The sequence below is a fragment of the Ovis canadensis genome, chromosome 13 (genome assembly GCF_042477335.2).
Source record: "Ovis canadensis isolate MfBH-ARS-UI-01 breed Bighorn chromosome 13, ARS-UI_OviCan_v2, whole genome shotgun sequence".
NCBI lineage: Eukaryota > Metazoa > Chordata > Mammalia > Artiodactyla > Bovidae > Ovis > Ovis canadensis.
In genome coordinates, this window is record NC_091257.1 from 3,247,947 (window position 1) to 3,262,054 (window position 14,108).

Consider the following 14,108-nt stretch of genomic DNA (forward strand, 5'->3'; position numbering starts at 1 on the left):
TCCCCTTTGCTCTGGAGGAGAGCTTTAGTGAGCCTAGGTCTTTCAGGAAAATTGTTGGCTTGGACAGGATCTCACCCTGTTTGTGAACCTGCATACCCAACCGGGGGCCACAGAGCACCTGTTTCAGTAAAGTGGGCCCTGAAAGGGTGCAGCCTAGCAAGAGCTTGAAAATCCATTCAATTGCTGTTTTTGTACCTCTGACAGAGCGAGCTTTGCTCCACCCTTTGGCAGTGTGGAGAAAAGAGGCATGACACCCTCCCCAAGGGGACATGGGGCCTACTTCGAGAGGAAAGGCCCCTTGTGGAGTTGAGGCACACAGTCGTGTCAAACACACTCCCACTGCTTGCTTCTTCATGGGCACTCCCGCTATCAGCTAGGAATGTCTTTGCAATGATCACAAAGGGAAGGGGAGATACACGGCCCTGCCTCTGGACCTCCGGTGCTCTGAGCAAATCTGGTCTCCCTTTGTTGGTCAAGTTCAAGTTCAAGTTCAAGGTCAAGGTCAAGTTCAAGTTCAAGGTCAAAGTGAAGGTCAAGTTCAAGTTCAAGGTCAAAGTCAAGTTCAAGTTCAAGTTCAAGTTCAAGGTCAAAGTCAAGGTCAAGTTCAAGTTCAAGGTCAAAGTCAAGTTCAAGTTCAAGGTCAAAGTCAAGTTCAAGTTCAAGGTCAAAGTCAAGGTCAAGTTCAAGTTCAAGTTCAAGGTCAAAGTCAAGGTCAAGGTCAAGTTCAAGGTCAAGGTCAAGTTCAAGGTCAAGTTCAAGTTCAAGTTCAAGGTCAAAGTCAAGTTCAAGTTCAAGGTCAAGGTCAAGTTCAAGTTCAAGGTCAAAGTCAAGGTCAAGTTCAAGTTCAAGGTCAAAGTCAAGGTCAAGTTTAAGTTTAAGGGCAAGGAAAAGGTAAGGGCAAGGACAAGGTAAGGCCAAGGACAAGGCCTAGGGAAGGCCAAGCCGAAGGCCAAGGGCAAGGGCAAGGGCAACGCCAAGGGTAAGGCCAAGGCCCAGGCCAGGGCCAAGGCCAAGGCCGCCAAAGCGAAGCCCAAACCCCGTAACGACTGACAGAAGGCAGAAGGCACTAAGCCCGTGTGCAGAGGAAGCCACTGAAGGCGGCAAGGCCACAGAGCTCCCCGACTCCCGTTCCCACAGGAAGATGTGAGGATAAAGGGCCTCATCCCAGCACAGCACCCGCACCCACCGGCCCCTGACTCCCGCAGCACGCCCCCTAAAACAACACTGTCTTCCCAGAAAAGAGAACGGAGAAGCCATGTGTGTGCCAAAGGAGCAAGATGAACGAACGATGCAACGCCCTCCAACTTTGGGCACACCTGACGCCTGGGAACCCCGGGCCCGGCCGATGGGTCCCCGTCGTTCTCAGGCGGGAGCGGGGGTCAACACGTGGGCCGAGAGCCCTTGCCCGGGCCACCTGCAAATCCCCTGAGACGTGATCCGACCCCAGGGACCGAGGGCAAACGTACCGCTTGAGGTGCTGGAGGAGCTGGACGAAGCCATGGTGGGAGAGGCACCCAGGAGCGCTGCAGACTGCTGGCCGAGTGGGCGGGGACCCAGCAGCCCAGGACTCTGGAGAGCGGGAGGCGTCTCCACCCCCATTGACGTCAATAGGGTTTGGGTGCGTAGATGGAGGGGGCCGCCCCTGGCCTCTTTCCAAGCAGAGACCCTGGACGGAGTCCCGTGGAGTGAGTGGGCTTTTCCCGGGCACAGCTGTGCCCCGGACCGCCAAGATCCCCGTTGGGGTGGGTGGGCAGTTCGGGGGCTTTGGTTTGTGGCCCTCCCTCGCAGCGGATGGTGGGATCAACCCCGGGTGGATCAATCAGGGGCCCTCAGCAGTGCCAAGGGAGCTCACCGCCCAGGAAACGCCCCCTAGGTCCCTTTGAATTGGCCGCCCACGCCCCCTTTCCCAGCCTGCCTTGTTCTGGGGTTTCCCACCTTTTCACATACCACAGGTCCCTGGGCCTGGACTGTCCCCCGCTGGCTCCTCCGAGGCATTCCGGGACAACGGACGCTCTCTCCAGCGCCTCCACCTAGATCCCACGCTGTCCTCGCCTCCATATGCCACCTGCGCCTCCCCAACTCCTCCGTGGGCTCCTGGCGTCCTTTCCCTACAGCAGTCCCAGAGCACCAGCCCCGAGGGCTTTGAGTTGCCTGGAGCCCAAGGCTCCGGCCAGAGACCTGAGGGGCCAGCGTCTGGACCGGCAGCTAATGCCATTAGGGGCTTTTCTCATGTGGAGCCTGAGGCCAACATCCGTGGCAACCCCCAAGCGCGAATGCCCCGGAGATGCACGCCCAAGGGGACAGTGTACCCCCTATGTGGGGAAGGAGGTTCCTGTTTTCCCAGCACTGCATGGTATCACGTGGAATAGCCCTGTGGGAAAGCCCATGGAAAAGCCTCGAGGGAAAGACACAGATCCCTTGATCCACAAGACGGGAAGCGAGACACTGCTGCTACTGCTCAGGAGGAAAGCACACCTGCATGAACCCACTCGAGACGAGGACTGACGCCCCTTGGGAGACTCCAGAAGTACGCCAAGATCCATGTGAGCACGGGAGAGGAATCCTCAGGTTCTGGTCCGACTCCACACAAGGTCTTAGGCGCCGGCAACGACGGGCGAGGAATCCTGAGAGGCCACTGAGCAACTCGCATGGGGAATGACCTTTCCTGAGGCCAACAGAGCGGGTCCATGAGGTCCCCGTCGTAAGTCGAGAGCACAAGCCGCAACTCGAGAAAACCAGGAGGTTCCCCCCTCCGGGCGAAATGTGGCCCATTTTGGCTGAGGCGTCTCGAGGCTAATCACATCTAACCTCTGGAACTTCCAAAGGGTCCTTGACACCTTTACTGCAACTCAAGAAGTTCCCCGACATACCCGTCTCCAGTCGAAAGAAAGCACGGGGTTCGGCCCACATCCAGAGGAGCCCCGTTTCCACCTCGTAGCTCGAGATGAGGGATCCTTTCCCTGCTTGGTCGGGAAAGAATTCCCGGCGTTCCCGTCGCATCTCAAGAGCAGGCGCTCTCCAAAGGAAAGGCGAGAGGAACTCCAGGGTCGTGCCACCATTCCCAGAGTCCCCCAGATGTCCCAGTCCATTCCAGAGGAACCTCCTTTCCCTGCAGTGCCTCGACTTTCACGCCGAGGATCGACTCACACCAGGGTGGAACGTGAGACAGCCCTGTGGGAAAGCCTCGTGGGAAAGCCTCATGGGAAAGCCTCGAGGGAAAGCCACAGATCCCATGATCGACACGACGGGAAGCGTGACACTGCTACTACAGCTCGGGAGGAAAGCGCACGTGCATGCCCCCTCTCCAGACGAGGACTGACTCTCCTGGGCAGACTCCAGAAGTACCGCAAGATCCATGTCAGCACTGGAGAGGAATCCTCAGGTTCCGCCTCCGACTCCACACAAGGTCTTTGGCCCCGGCATCGAAGGGAGAGGAATCCCGAGCGGCCCCCGAGCAACTCGAATGGGGACTGGCCAGTCCTGAGGCCACCAGAGCGGGTGCCTTAAGTCACCGTCGTAAGACGAGAGCACCTGCCGCAACTCGAGAAAATCCAGGAGGTACTCCACTCCAGGCGAAATGAGGCCCATTTCCGCCGATGCTTCTCGACACTAATCACAACTAACCTCTGGAACTTCCAAAAGGTCCTTCACACCCTTGCTGCAACTCAAGAAGTTCCCCGACTACCCCTGTCCACTCTAGAGGAAGCACAATGGTCCCGCCCACATCAAGAGGAGCCCCGTTTCCGCATTGTAGTTCCAGAAGAGGGATCCTTTCCCTGCTTGGTCGGGAAAGAATTCTGGGCGTTCCTGTCGCATCTCAAGAGGAGGCGCTCTCCACAGGAAAGGCGAGAGGAACTCCAGGGTCGTGCCACCATTCTCAGAGTCCCCCAGATGTCCCAGTCCATTCCAGAGGAAGGTGTTTTCCCTCCACTGCCTCGACTTTCACGCCGCAGATCGACTCACACCACGGTGGCACATGGGACAGCCCTGTGGGAAAGCCTCATGGGAAAGCCTTGTGGGAAAACCTCGAGGGAAAGCCACAGATACCATGATGCAGTTGATAGGAAGCGTGACACTGCTGCTACAGCTCTGGAGGAAAGCGCAAGTGCATGCCCGCATTCGAGACGAGGACTGACTCCCCTGGGGAGACTCCAGAAGCACCCCAAGATCCATGTCAGCACTGGAGAGGAATCCTCAGGTTCCGGCCTCGACTCCATACAAGGTCTTAGGCCCCGGCATCGACGGGAGAGGAATCTCGAGAGGCCCCCGAGGAACTCGCATGGGGACTGGCCTTTCCTGAGGCCAACAGAGCGGGTCCCCGAGGTCCCCGTCTTAAGTCGAGAGCACCTGCCGCAACTCGAGAAAATCCAGGAGGTTTTGACCTCCAGGCGAGATGAGGCCCATTTCCGCTGAGGCTTCTTGAGGCTAATCACATCTAACCACTGGAACTTCCAAAGGGTCCTTCACACCCTTGCTGCAACTCAAGAAGTTCCCCGACATACCCGTCTCCACTCGAGAGGAAGCACGTGGGGTCCCGCACACATCCAGGGGAGCCCCGTTTCCGCCTCCTAGCTCGAGATGAGGGATCCTTTCCCTGTTTCGTAGGGAAAGAATTCCCGGCGTTCCCGTCGCATCTCAAGAGGAGGTGCTCTCCACAGGAAAGGCGAGAGGAACTCCAGGGTCGTGCCACCATTCCAAGAGTCCCCCAGATGTGTCAGTCCATTCCAGAGGAACCTGTTTTCCCTGCACTGCCTTGACGTTCAAGCCGAGGATCGACTCCCACCACGTGTGCACGTGGGACAGCCCTGTGGGAAAGCCTCGTGGGAAAGCCTCGTGGGAAAGACTCGAGGGAAAACCATAGATCCTTTGATCCACGCGGCGGACTGCGTGACACTGCTGCTACCGCACTGGAGGAAAGCGCAAGTGCATGCCCGCATTCGAGACGAGTACTGACTCCCCTGGGGAGACTAAAGAATTACCCCAAGATCCATGTCAGCACTGGAGAGGAATCCTCAGTTTCCAGCCCCGACTCCACACAAGGTCTTAGGCCCCGGCATCGAAGGGAGAGGACTCCCGAGAGGCCCCCGAGGAACTCGCATGGGGACTGGCCTTTCCTGAGGCCACCAGAGCGGGTCCCCGAGGTCCCCGTCGTAAGTCGAGAGCACCTGCCGCAACTCGAGAAAATCCAGGAGGTTTGGCCCTCCAGGCAAGATGAGGCCCATTTCCGCTGAGGCTTCTCGAGGATAATCACCTCTAACCACTGGAATTTCCAAAGGGTCCTTCACACCCTTGCTGCAACTCAAGAAGTTCTCCGACATACCCGTCTCCACTCGAGAGGAAGCACGAGAGTCCCGCACACATTCAGGGGAGCCCCGTTTCCGCCTCCTAGCTCGAGATGAGGGATCCTTTCCCTGTTTCTTAGGGAAAGAATTCCCGGCGTTCCCGTCGCATCTCAAGAGGAGGCGCTCTCCACAGGAAAGGCGAGTGGAACTCCAGGGTCGTGCCACCATTCCAAGAGTCCCCCAGATGTGTCAGACCATTCCAGAGGAACCTGTTTTCCCTGCACTGCCTTGACGTTCAAGCCGAGGATCGACTCCCACCACGTGTGCACGTGGGACAGCCCTGTGGGAAAGCCTCGTGGGAAAGCCTCGTGGGAGAGACTCGAGGGAAAACCATAGATCCTTTGATCCACGCGGCGGACTGCGTGACACTGCTGCTACCGCTCTGGAGGAAAGCGCAAGTGCATGCCCGCATTCGAGACGAGGACTGACTCCCCTGGGGATACTAAAGAATTGCCCCAAGATCCATGTCAGCACTGGAGAGGAATCCTCAGGTTCCAGCCCCGACTCCACACAAGGTCTTAGGCCCCGGCATCGAAGGGAGAGGACTCCCGAGAGGCCCCCGAGCAACTCGCATGGGGACTGGCCTTTCCTGAGGCCACCAGAGCGGGTCCCCGAGGTCCCCGTCGTAAGTCGAGTGCACCTGCCGCAACTCGAGAAAATCCAGGAGGTTTGGCCCTCCAGGCAAGATGAGGCCCATTTCCGCTGAGGCTTCTCGAGGATAATCACCTCTAACCACTGGAATTTCCAAAGGGTCCTTCACACCCTTGCTGCAACTCAAGAAGTTCCCCGACATACCCGTCTCCACTCGAGATGAAGCACGTGGGGTCCCGCAGACATCCAGGGGAGCCCCGTTTCCGCCTCCTAGCTCGAGATGAGGGATCCTTTCCCTGTTTCGTAGGGAAAGAATTCCCGGCGTTCCCGTCGCATCTCAAGAGGTGGCGCTCTCCACAGGAAAGGCGAGAGGAACTCCAGGGTCGTGGCACCATTCCAAGAGTCCCCCAGATGTGTAAGTCCATTCCAGAGGAACCTGTTTTCCCTGCACTGCCTTGACGTTCAATCCGAGGATCGACTCCCACCACGTGTGCACGTGGGACAGCCCTGTTTGAAAGCCTCGTGGGAAAGCCTCGTGGGAAAGACTGGAGGGAAAACCATAGATCCTTTGATCCACGCGGCGGACTGCGTGACACTGCTGCTACCGCTCTGGAGGAAAGCGCAAGTGCATGCCCGCATTCGAGACGAGGACTGACTCCCCTGGGGAGACTCCAGAAGTACCCCAAGATCCATGTCAGCACTGGAGAGGAATCCTCAGGTTCGGGCCCCGACTCCACACAAGGTCTTAGGCCCCGGCATCGACGGGAGAGGAATCCCGAGAGGCCCCCGAGGAAGTCGCATGGGGACTGGCCTTTCCTGAGGCCACCAGAGCGGGTCCCTGAGGTCCCCGTCGTAAGTCGAGAGCACCTGCCGCAACTCGAGAAAATCCAGGAGGTTTTGCCCTCCAGGCGAGATGAGGCCCATTTCCGCTGAGGCTTCTCGAGGCCAATCACATCTAACCACTGGAACTTCCAAAGGGTCCTTCACACCCTTGCTGCAACTCAAGAAGTTCCCCGACATACCAGTCTCCACTCGAGAGGAAGCACGTGGGGTTCCGCACACATCCAGGGGAGCCCCGTTTCCGCCTCCTAGCTCGAGATGAGGGATCCTTTCCCTGTTTCGTAGGGAAAGAATTCCCGGCGTTCCCGTCGCATCTCAAGAGGAGGCGCTCTCCACAGGAAAGGCGAAAGGAACTCCAGGGTCTTGACACCATTCCAAGAGTGCCCCAGATGTGTCAGTCCTTTCTAGAGGAACCTGTTTTCCCTGCACTGCCTTGACGTTCAAGCCGAGGATCCACTCCCACCACGTGTGCACGTGGGACAGCCCTGTGGGAAAGCCTCGTGGGAAAGCCTCGTGGGAAAGACTCGAGGGAAAACCATAGATCCTTTGATCCACGCGGCGGACTGCGTGACACTGCTGCTACCGCTCTGGAGGAAAGCGCAAGTGCATGCCCGCATTCGAGACGAGGACTGACTCCCCTGGGGAGACTCCAGAAGTACCCCAAGATCCATGTCAGCACTGGAGAGGAATCCTCAGGTTCCGGCCCCGACTCCACACAAGGTCTTAGGCCCCGGCATCGATGGGAGAGGAATCCCGAGCGGCCCCCGAGGAACTCGCATGGGGACTGGCCTTTCCTGAGGCCACCAGAGCGGGTCCCTGAGGTCCCCGTCGTAAGTCGAGAGCACCTGCCGCAACTCGAGAAAATCCAGGAGGTTTTGCCCTCCAGGCGAGATGAGGCCCATTTCCGCTGAGGCTTCTCGAGTCTAATCACATCTAACCACTGGAACTTCCAAAGGGTCCTTCACACCATTGCTGCAACTCAAGAAGTTCCCCGACATACCCGTCTCCACTCGAGAGGAAGCACGTGGGGTCCCGCACACATCCAGGGGAGCCCCGTTTCCGCCTCCTAGCTCGAGATGATGGATCCTTTCCCTGTTTCGTAGGGAAAGAATTCCCGGCGTTCCCGTCGCATCTCAAGAGGAGGCGCTCTCCACAGGAGAGGCGAGAGGAACTCCAGAGTCGTGCCACCATTCCAAGAGACGCCCAGATGTGTCAGTCCATTACAGAGGAACCTGTTTTCCCTGCACTGCCTTGACGTTCAAGCCGAGGATCGACTCCCACCACGTGTGCACGTGGGACAGCCCTGTGGGAAAGCCTCGTGGGAAAGCCTCGTGGGAAAGACTCGAAGGAAAACCATAGTTCCTTTGATCCACGCGGCGGACTGCGTGACACTGCTGCTACCGCTCTGGAGGAAAGCGCAAGTGCATGCCCGCATTCGAGACGAGGACTGACTCCCCTGGGGAGACTCCAGAAGTACCCCAAGATCCATGTCAGCACTGGAGAGGAATCCTCAGGTTCGGGCCCCGACTCCACACAAGGTCTTAGGCCCCGGCATCGACGGGAGAGGAATCCCGAGAGGCCCCCGAGGAACTCGCATGGGAACTGGCCTTTCCTGAGGCCACCAAGGCGGGTACCTGAGGTCCCCGTCGTAAGTCGAGAGCACCTGCCGCAACTCGAGAAAATCCAGGAGGTTTTGCCCTCCAGGCGAGATGAGGCCCATTTCCGCTGAGGCTTCTCGAGGCCAATCACGTCTAACCACTGGAACTTCCAAAGGGTCCTTCACACCCTTGCTGCAACTCAAGAAGTTCCCCGACATACCCGTCTCCACTCGAGAGGAAGCACGTGGGGTCCCGCACACATCCAGGGGAGCCCCGTTTCCGCCTCCTAGCTCGAGATGAGGGATCCTTTCCCTGTTTCGTAGGGAAAGAATTCCCGGCGTTCCCGTCGCATCTCAAGAGGAGGCGCTCTCCACAGGAAAGGCGAGAGGAACTCCAGGGTCGTGCCACCATTTCAAGAGTCCCCCAGATGTGTCAGTCCATTCCAGAGGAACCTGTTTTCCCTTCACTGCCTTGACGTTCAAGCCGAGGATCCACTCCCACCACGAGTGCACGTGGGACAGCCCTGTGGGAAAGCCTCGTGGGAAAGCCTCGCGGGAAAGACTCGAGGGAAAACCATAGATCCTTTGATCCACGCGGCGGACTGCGTGACACTGCTGCTACCGCTCTGGAGGAAAGCGCAAGTGCATGCCCGCATTCGAGACGAGTACTGACTCCCCTGGGGAGACTCCAGAAGTACCCCAAGATCCATGTCAGCACTGGAGAGGAATCCTCAGGTTCCGGCCCCGACTCCACATAAGGTCTTAGGCCCCGGCATCGATGGGAGAGGAATCCCGAGAGGCCCCCGAGGAACTCGCATGGGGACTGGCCTTTCCTGAGGCCACCAGAGCGGGTCCCCGAGGTCCCCGTCGTAAGTCGAGAGCACATGCCGCAACTCGAGAAAATCCAGGAGGTTTTGCCCTCCAGGCGAGATGAGGCCCATTTCCGCTGAGGCTTCTCGAGGCTAATCACATCTAACCACTGGAAATTCCAAAGGGTCCTTCACACCCTGGCTGCAACTCAAGAAGTTCAAGGACATACCCGTCTCCACTCGAGAGGAAGCACGTGGGGTCCCGCACACATCCAGGGGAGCCCCGTTTCCGTCTCCTAGCTCGAGATGAGGGATCCTTTCCCTGTTTCTTAGGGAAAGAATTCCCGGCGTTCCCGTCGCATCTCAAGAGGAGGCGCTTTCCACAGGAGAGGCGAGAGGAACTCCAGGGTCGTGCCACCATTCCAAGAGACGCCCAGATGTGTCAGTCCATTCCAGAGGAACCTGTTTTCCCTGCACTGCCTTGACGTTCAAGCCGAGGATCGACTCCCACCACGTGTGCTCGTGGGACAGCCCTGTGGGAAAGCCTCGTGGGAAAGCCTCGTGGGAAAGACACGAGGGATAACAATAGATCCTTTGATCCACGTGGCGGACTGCGTGACACGGCTGCTACCGCTCTGGAGGAAAGCGCAAGTGCATGCCCGCATTCGAGACGAGGACTGACTCCCCTGGGGAGACTCCAGAAATACCCCAAGATCCATGTCAGCACTGGAGAGGAATCCTCAGGTTCCGGCCCCGACTCCACACAAGGTCTTCGGCCCCGGCATCGACGGGAGAGGAATCCCGAGAGGCCACCTAGGAACTCGCCTGGGGACTGGCCTTTCCTGAGGCCACCAGAGCGGGTCCCTGAGGTCCCCGTCGTAAGTCGAGAGCACCTGCCGCAACTCGAGAAAATCCAGGAGGTTTTGCCCTCCAGGCGAGATGAGGCCCATTTCCGCTGAGGCTTCTCGAGTCTAATCACATCTAACCACTGGAACTTCCAAAGGGTCCTTCACACCATTGCTGCAACTCAAGAAGTTCCCCGACATACCCGTCTCCACTCGAGAGGAAGCACGTGGGGTCCCGCACACATCCAGGGGAGCCCCGTTTCCGCCTCCTAGCTCGAGATGATGGATCCTTTCCCTGTTTCGTAGGGAAAGAATTCCCGGCGTTCCCGTCGCATCTCAAGAGGAGGCGCTCTCCACAGGAGAGGCGAGAGGAACTCCAGAGTCGTGCCACCATTCCAAGAGACGCCCAGATGTGTCAGTCCATTACAGAGGAACCTGTTTTCCCTGCACTGCCTTGACGTTCAAGCCGAGGATCGACTCCCACCACGTGTGCACGTGGGACAGCCCTGTGGGAAAGCCTCGTGGGAAAGCCTCGTGGGAAAGACTCGAAGGAAAACCATAGTTCCTTTGATCCACGCGGCGGACTGCGTGACACTGCTGCTACCGCTCTGGAGGAAAGCGCAAGTGCATGCCCGCATTCGAGACGAGGACTGACTCCCCTGGGGAGACTCCAGAAGTACCCCAAGATCCATGTCAGCACTGGAGAGGAATCCTCAGGTTCGGGCCCCGACTCCACACAAGGTCTTAGGCCCCGGCATCGACGGGAGAGGAATCCCGAGAGGCCCCCGAGGAACTCGCATGGGAACTGGCCTTTCCTGAGGCCACCAAGGCGGGTACCTGAGGTCCCCGTCGTAAGTCGAGAGCACCTGCCGCAACTCGAGAAAATCCAGGAGGTTTTGCCCTCCAGGCGAGATGAGGCCCATTTCCGCTGAGGCTTCTTGAGGCCAATCACGTCTAACCACTGGAACTTCCAAAGGGTCCTTCACACCCTTGCTGCAACTCAAGAAGTTCCCCGACATACCCGTCTCCACTCGAGAGGAAGCACGTGGGGTCCCGCACACATCCAGGGGAGCCCCGTTTCCGCCTCCTAGCTCGAGATGAGGGATCCTTTCCCTGTTTCGTAGGGAAAGAATTCCCGGCGTTCCCGTCGCATCTCAAGAGGAGGCGCTCTCCACAGGAAAGGCGAGAGGAACTCCAGGGTCGTGCCACCATTTCAAGAGTCCCCCAGATGTGTCAGTCCATTCCAGAGGAACCTCTTTTCCCTTCACTGCCTTGACGTTCAAGCCGAGGATCCACTCCCACCACGAGTGCACGTGGGACAGCCCTGTGGGAAAGCCTCGTGGGAAAGCCTCGCGGGAAAGACTCGAGGGAAAACCATAGATCCTTTGATCCACGCGGCGGACTGCGTGACACTGCTGCTACCGCTCTGGAGGAAAGCGCAAGTGCATGCCCGCATTCGAGACGAGGACTGACTCCCCTGGGGAGACTCCAGAAGTACCCCAAGATCCATGTCAGCACTGGAGAGGAATCCTCAGGTTCCGGCCCCGACTCCACATAAGGTCTTAGGCCCCGGCATCGATGGGAGAGGAATCCCGAGAGGCCCCCGAGGAACTCGCATGGGGACTGGCCTTTCCTGAGGCCACCAGAGCGGGTCCCCGAGGTCCCCGTCGTAAGTCGAGAGCACATGCCGCAACTCGAGAAAATCCAGGAGGTTTTGCCCTCCAGGCGAGATGAGGCCCATTTCCGCTGAGGCTTCTCGAGGCTAATCACATCTAACCACTGGAAATTCCAAAGGGTCCTTCACACCCTGGCTGCAACTCAAGAAGTTCAAGGACATACCCGTCTCCACTCGAGAGGAAGCACGTGGGGTCCCGCACACATCCAGGGGAGCCCCGTTTCCGTCTCCTAGCTCGAGATGAGGGATCCTTTCCCTGTTTCTTAGGGAAAGAATTCCCGGCGTTCCCGTCGCATCTCAAGAGGAGGCGCTTTCCACAGGAGAGGCGAGAGGAACTCCAGGGTCGTGCCACCATTCCAAGAGACGCCCAGATGTGTCAGTCCATTCCAGAGGAACCTGTTTTCCCTGCACTGCCTTGACGTTCAAGCCGAGGATCGACTCCCACCACGTGTGCTCGTGGGACAGCCCTGTGGGAAAGCCTCGTGGGAAAGCCTCGTGGGAAAGACACGAGGGATAACAATAGATCCTTTGATCCACGTGGCGGACTGCGTGACACGGCTGCTACCGCTCTGGAGGAAAGCGCAAGTGCATGCCCGCATTCGAGACGAGGACTGACTCCCCTGGGGAGACTCCAGAAGTACCCCAAGATCCATGTCAGCACTGGAGAGGAATCCTCAGGTTCCGGCCCCGACTCCACACAAGGTCTTCGGCCCCGGCATCGACGGGAGAGGAATCCCGAGAGGCCACCTAGGAACTCGCCTGGGGACTGGCCTTTCCTGAGGCCACCAGAGCGGGTCCCTGAGGTGCCGGTCGTAAGTCGAGAGCACCTGCCGCAACTCGAGAAAATCCAGGAGGTTTTGCCCTCCAGGCGAGATGAGGCCCATTTCCGCTGAGGCTTTTCGAGGCTAATCACGTCTAACCACTGGAACTTCCAAAGGGTCCTTCACACCCTTGCTGCAACTCAAGAAGTTCCCCGACATACCCGTCTCCACTCGAGAGGAAGCACGTGGGGTCCCGCACACAAATAGGGGAGCCCCGTTTCTGCCTCCTAGCTCGAGATGAGGGATCCTTTCCCTGTTTCGTAGGGAAAGAATTCCCGGCGTTCCCGTCGCATCTCAAGAGGAGGCGCTCTCCACAGGAAAGGCGAGAGGAACTCCAGTGTCGTGCCACCATTCCAAGAGTCCCCCAGATGTGTCAGTCCATTCCAGAGGAACCTGTTTTCCCTGCACTGCCTTGACGTTCAAGCCGAGGATCGACTCCCACCACGTGTGCACGTGGGACAGCCCTGTGGGAAAGCCTCGTGGGAAAGCCTCGTGGGAAAGACTCGAGGGAAAACCATAGTTCCTTTGATCCACGCGGCGCACTGCTTGACACTGCTGCTACCGCTCTGGAGGATAGGGCAAGTGCATGCCCGCATTCCAGACGAGGACTGACTCCCCTGGAGAGACTCCAGAAGTACCCCAAGATCCATGTCAGCACTGGAGAGGAATCCTCAGTTTCGGGCCCCGACTCCACACAAGTTCTTAGGCCCCGGCATCGACGGGAGAGGAATCCCGAGAGGCCCCTGAGGAACTCGCATGGGGACTGGCCTTTCCTGAGGCCACCAGAGCGGGTCCCTGAGGTCCCCGTCGTAAGTCGAGAGCACCTGCCGCAACTCGAGAAAATCCAGGAGGTTTTGCCCTCCAGGCGAGATGAGGCCCATTTCCGCTGAGGCTTCTTGAGGCCAATCACATCTAACCACTGGAACTTCCAAAGGGTCCTTCACACCCTTGCTGCAACTCAAGAAGTTCCACGACATACCCGTCTCCACTCGAGAGGAAGCACGTGGGGTCCCGCACACATCCAGGGGAGCCCCGTTTCCGCCTCCTAGCTCGAGATGAGGGATCCTTTCCCTGTTTCGTAGGGAAAGAATTCCCGGCGTTCCCGTCGCATCTCAAGAGGAGGCGCTCTCCACAGGAAAGGAGAAAGGAACTCCAGGGTCGTGCCACCATTCCAAGAGTGCCCCAGATGTATCAGTCCATTCTAGAGGAACCTGTTTTCCCTGCACTGCCTTGACGTTCAAACCGAGGATCGACTCCCACCACGTGTGCACGTGGGACAGCCCTGTGGGAAAGCCTCGTGGGAAAGCCTCGTGGGAAAGACTCGAGGGAAAACCATAGATCCTTTGATCCACGCGGCGGACTGCTTGACACTGCTGCTACCGCTCTGGAGGATAGGGCAAGTGCATGCCCGCATTCCAGACGAGGACTGACTCCCCTGGGGAGACTCCAGAAGTACCCCAAGATCCATGTCAGCACTGGAGAGGAATCCTCAGGTTCCGGCCCCAACTCCACACAAGGTCTTCGGCCCCGGCATCGATGGGAGAGGAATCCCGAGAGGCCCCCGAGGAAGTCGCAGGGGGACTGGCCT